The sequence below is a fragment of the Sabethes cyaneus genome, chromosome 3, assembly GCF_943734655.1.
Source record: "Sabethes cyaneus chromosome 3, idSabCyanKW18_F2, whole genome shotgun sequence".
In the NCBI taxonomy this organism is placed as follows: Eukaryota; Metazoa; Arthropoda; class Insecta; order Diptera; family Culicidae; genus Sabethes; species Sabethes cyaneus.
Genome location: NC_071355.1, coordinates 251,089,048 through 251,095,390, shown reverse-complemented (window position 1 = coordinate 251,095,390; position 6,343 = coordinate 251,089,048).

The window sequence follows — 6,343 nt, the reverse complement described above, 5'->3', positions numbered from 1 at the left end:
CACCGTTTGCCGTCGTCGCTTGATCGGGATCGACTTTGCACGGTAAGTCATTCCACCGACGCTGTTATCAGCAACGTTTGATAGGGCGGGCGGCGGTTTCCTCTGACCTTAGTTGACTACCTAATACCAAGCATTATTTGGTAATAAATTTTTGAAAATTAAAACAAGGTTGAAAGTTTACAAAAAACATAAAAAAAGAGATTACAAAGAGACGCGCACGCAGAGGAAATTGCAACATTTAATATTTAAAATAGCAGAAAATCTTGGAAACCATTGTTAAGAAACAATTAAGTCTCTAAAACTCATGCAATTAGCGGATGCATAAATCAAACTTTTAGCGGGCAACCAAAGTTAGTGTATAAAACTTATTTACGATCTGAAGACATTTCAAAATGACCGTGTAAAATTATCGATCGAACGGTGCCAGAAGTTTATAAACTTTTGAACAAAGAAGATTTTTGAAAAATTCAACGTAACTAATTTTTGGAGAAAACTTTAATGGTATTTCACCGGTCTTCATGGATACCGTGAATTCTCAAATCAAGTATCATAGATCATACCTAGTTTTGTTCGTACATCTATAGCCGACTGTCAACTGCAATTTTAAATTATTTCCACCATTTGGTATTCTATGGTCATGAAAATGTTCAGTTGATACATTTTATCTATTTTCAAAGAGTGAAATAACTTACAAGTTATTATAACCTTGACCTGAATTATGACTGGTACAGCTTGGCATTGGCCTAAATCAATGTTGCCTACTTATACGCGAATGAGTATGAGAAACATAGCATTCAACGCTTACGCCGCACACGCAGGCGTACAAGAAACAGCCGCCGGTGCTGTGTGCAGACATTCTGCGACCCACACACTCGCGCACGCATATCCTGACTTCGCCTTCCTGCCTAGCTTATTCCCGAGTCACAAAACTCGCGGAGAATCAGCTGCCCGTCAGGCTAGTGGCGCACTGGGATACAAATTTCGCATTGGTTTTTCTTCTTCTTCTTCGCCTTCGATTCTACTCACAGGTGGGAGTGCGAGTCGTCGTGAGTAATCGTTATCAGCAGATCGGGCAGCAACGACGAACGACGAGCGACGACTGTAGCTGTTAGCTAAACACACACAGCAAAAATTCGTTGCAGTACATGAAGAAATAAGAGCGGAAGTTTTAAAGGGATTTCACTACTCTACTTTTCATCTAATTCTACTTTTCACTAATCATTACTCATTACTCACGATTCACCACTTACTACTCAGCACTCACCACTCATCATTTGCGATACATCACTCACGACTCACCACTCATGACTTACCATTCACGACTCACTAATCACGACTAGCCACTCACGACTCATCACTCACCACTTACGATACACCACTCACGAGTCATCACGAAATATTTTCCATTTCATAATCAATTTAGGGTCGAAATTTGTGTCAAGAACCGTGTTTTGCGAGACCGCCATAATGTCAATAATTTAAACACTCAACTCTCGTTTTACGACCTCTTTTGGAGGATGTTAAAAAATCTGCCGTGAACAAGAGGACCTAAATTTGAATGTTGGATACAAAACGAGGGGACGTTAATTCATATTTTGGAAGTAAAAAAAGAGGGAAAAAAATCAAAGCGATGGGTATTATAAACGTCCTTCATAACTTGACCCTTCTTTGTCGACAGACTTCGCAGCCGGTTATTGGAGTACAGGAAAATTACGGGGCTAGTGCAAAGATCCTATTTTAACTCTGTAGCGGCACCGCCCAGACAAGATTCGAACATATGACGACTGGCTTTTTAAGCCAGCATCGTACCCCGAAGAGGAGGAGAAGGAAGAGGAGGAAGTTAATTCGAATTTTGAACGTAAAAAGAAGATACACTATTTCGAATTTCCTGAAATTACTTCATGATATTTGACAAATACGTTAATGCAAATTTTGGACGTAAAATAAACGACAGTAATTGAAATTTCGGACGTTAATTCGTAAAAAGAGAGGACGTTAATTCAGATTTCACTTGGTCAAATTGAATTAGCTTCTAGTACTTGAATTAGCTCTAGTACAAAAAGTATACTAGATAGCTCAATTACTTTGGTTCCATTCGAAAGGTTCAATTCGAAAAGTAAATTTTGTACTGAAAATTGTCCTTAAACTTCCTACTTCATTAAATTTAGTAACTTTTCAGAAGCTTTGAAATAAGTGTTGTTTCATCAAATTTCTCCTAAAAAGCGTGATAAAATAGATATTTTATATCTACTAATTCAAAGCTCTGGTAGTTCTACAATTCGTTCTTTGACGTGAAACGGCTGTATGTTTTAGTTTCGTTCACGCATGCGTCACGCATAGCATACTAGATCACCGTGTGCGACGGGCACGGTTTGACACGTATGAAAGACAATAACAGCAACAATAATGTTAACCCTCTAACGGGCAGCATCGTAAAAACGATGCAATCAAGCTAATGACTGTTTTTTTCGTGGAAGTACATTCAAAAGACGCTCAAGTGTTGATTTTCGTGCAAAAATAATTGTCTGGAGGAGCGCCAGGTCAAAAAAGTTTTATTTCTCTTTTTATTTCTCCATGTCTAACGCTCTATCCAGATATTTGGTCAATTCAAAACAAAGTACATATGTGGCTCTGGAGTTCTAAAAACGAAGGCCATCTTCAGACGGTTTTGCCCTTTAGAGGGTTAACATATTTGAGAACCTCACAGAATGGTTAAAACTTCTCTAATAAAAAGTTACGACTGAGTTACGACGGGAAAACTCGATTTTCCTGAATATTTACTCAATTCAAAAATACATATCCATGAATCATACAACGTAGAATAAACAATTTCTTATCAATTCGTTAGAAAACTTTCTTACCACATTCGCAATTGGACTTTCGATGGATTTAGATTCTCTGCTCTCCAGAAAAAAACAGCAAAAATGAGACCGAAGAGGAAAGCTCAAGGATAAGCACGAAGGAAAACGAGACAAAAACTGGACAAACGAATCAGAAAAAGAGGAAAACCGTTTGAAAAAAAGCATAAAAACTGGTATGAAAAAAAGAAATACGAAAGAAAAAACACGACAGAATGGGAAAGAAAACGGGACATAAAACAAATAAAATGTGGAAAACAATAAAAAACCGAAAAAGAGAAAGAAAAAGAAAAAGAGAGGAAACGAGGCAAAAATAAGGAGACTGGGCCAAAAAAGATGAAGAAGGGAAAAGAAGACAAAATAAGATGAGAAAATCTTGAAGCAAACTAAGAAAATCAGGATAAACTGGACAGAAAAGAGAAAAAATGGGATAAAAAAACAAAATGAAGAAAAGAGAGTAGAAAAAAAGGAAAAGAAATAAATAAAATACGGGAGCAGCAGAATGGAAAAAAACAACAGAAAATGTGGGAAAACACGACAGAGAAGAAAATGATATGGAGAGAAAAAATGAAAGCGGAAGATAAAATTGACAAGATAAACAGAATATGACGGAAAAGAAAGACATAATAAGAGGAAAAATGGAACAGACAACTAAAGAATGAACGAAAAACGGGATAGAAAAGGATTTAAAAAGCGATCAAACGTTAAATAAATAGAACCAGCACCGAAAAAAATATAAACAATATTGAAGCGGGATATAAAATGACAAAAACACAAAACTGAGACCGGAAAAGTGGAGAAAAGGACCTAAAAACGGGGTGGAACGGAAAAAAAGAAGAAAAACGAAACAGAGCAAATTCAGGGAAAGGGCGAAAAAGAAAAGAAGAAACAGTGGAAAAAGCAAAAACGAGAGAGAAACAGAGAGACAATGAGATAGGTTCCATTTCCTACGGAACAGAAAACAAGAGAAACTCAACGGGAACAGAACAATAACGCTACAGATAGAATGGAATACAGATAGAGGAAACGAGCAAACTAAGAAAACGGGAAAAGTGGTCAAACAGAAAACGGTCTGAAGAATTAGGTAAAACAGAAGAGTGAAAGGTGCAAAACGAGAGACCGAATAGGAAAATAGGAGAGGTAAAAAAAGAAAAACCAAAAACAGAATAAAAAGCTAAAAAAGACGAAAAAACAGGGCCTCAAAATGAGGAAAACGAAACAGATGAAGACGAAAAACGAGAATGAAGGTAAAAAAAATTAAAAAATACGAAAACCAGAAACGAAAATAAAGGGGAAAAAGGAAGAGAAAAAACTGTCAACGGTAAAGAGAATAGACTAATATACGGGAAAGAAAATAACAAAAAACAAGTAAAAAGTATGAGAAATAACAGGACTAAAAACAAGAAAGAATGTAACAGGAAATGAAGAAAATGGAACAATGAAACAGAAAACGTGGGACTAAAATAAGGGAAAACGGGAGGAAAGTGAGAGCGAAAATCAAGAAAACGGTACAGAAAAGGAAAACCGTAACAAAAATAGGACAAAACTGGACTTTCTGCGGATAATAAGACAAAAGATAAGAGAATAAGACAAAAAATGCCAATTTCAATTTCAAATTAGCTTTGTTTCTATTTTGAAATCTATGTCCAGTTTAAAGTAAAATTGAAAGTTCAAATTAGTCTAAATTCAAGAATATTTTAATGTCCAATGTCAAGTTCAATTCCAAGGGCAATCAAATGTCCAATTTTATTCCAGACTCCAATTTTAAGTCCGAGCCTATTATCAAGTAATGTTGCAAATCGAGTGAGAAGCCTACAATGCTTACTCTCATGCAAAAAAGTATGACAGTCGCTGTTGCTGTGTACATACATTCTGCTACCTACACACTCGTAAACGCACACCCTTATATGGTCTTTCCGCATACGAGCCAAATAGCTCGTGAGTAACAAGCTGCCCGTGAGGGCCCTTCTTCATCTTCGCTCTCGATTCTACTCCTCCTCACAAGTAATCGGTATCAGTAGCTCGGGCTGCATTGACAAACGAGAGCGACGAACGTAGCTGTTAGCCAAATACACACACACACACACACACACACACACACACACACACACACACACACACACACACACACACACACACACACACACACACACACACACACACAAATGCATGAATAAATAAGAGCAGCGAGAGTCCGAAAGGGATGCTTATGCCAGTGTCTTCATTAGAATGAGTACATGTGTGAGAGAAAATTAGACCACACGCGTGTGGGCTTCGCAACATTGATATCCAACTGAAGTCCAATTTAATTCCAATTATTAGTTCAATTACAAATCATTTGATCTTGAAACTGGACATGATTTCAAGCCCAGTTTCAAGCTCAATTTGAAGTCCAACTTCTAGTCTAATTTGAAGTACAATTGCAATTTCAATTCTAAGTTCGGTTTCGAAAATTTGATTTAATTAAGTCGAATTTCATCTTTAACTCTACATAAATCCAATTCAAAATGAATTCCCCAGCAAACGTTTGCATTCATAGGTATTTGTATACGACGAGATCTAAGAAGAAAAACTTCCAGTTCCTAGGTTCCCGCGGATTCCCTAGCTTGGATAAAAAGGAGCGGTACAAAATTTCTTAAGCGTTTGCTTCAATTCTTTTCTTACCACATTTTCCCGCTCTTTCACTTTAACGTTTGGTACTATTCTATTCCTATCTATATCTTTGTTTCATTATTTTCTTCAACCGTACCCTATGTTAATTGTAAAAACTACTATGTATAACTAAAAATATGAAAAATAGTAAAGAAAAAAACAATGACTGTATTTTCAAGGTTATTATTTTTATTTTTGACATAAAAATTACTTTTGAAAACGCAAATCTCAATGGTTCGTGTTGAAGCATATAACAAACACTTATGACAATAATAAACATCATCTTAAAGCACAACCACATCGTTATGATGGGGTCAACCGGAAGTGCAAAGTGAACACCGCCCATACTGAATATCTTTTCTCACAAGCTTGCACGTTGGCCGTGCACAACGAGCGAAAAATATTCAGAAAATTTCCACCGTTTATCGACGTTAGTAATTAGATGAGTAAGTAACAATGGCTTTGACGACTTACTTCGTTCGGAAACGAACGAACGGCTATTGCAGTTTTGCTCCCAATGCCTTTCGTCTTAACTCTCAAACGGGTAAGACAGTCTTGAGAATTGAATTTTTTGTTTGATAGAGGACACAGGACAGTATTCTTGACAATACCTAACAACATAACCTAGCCAGCAATATAATAATCGGATGATAAAAAACTACTAACAGCTTGACCCAAACATTTTAACGGCGGGTACTATTCAAGGGTTAAGTTCTGGATAGACTTGATCAGCAATAAATACTAGGTGTTAATAAATGAGCGTTTACCCGGCTGACACCGCTAATCTGCTGTATTCTCCAGCTGGTCACTTGCGAAGCTCTTCAAAGGTTAAA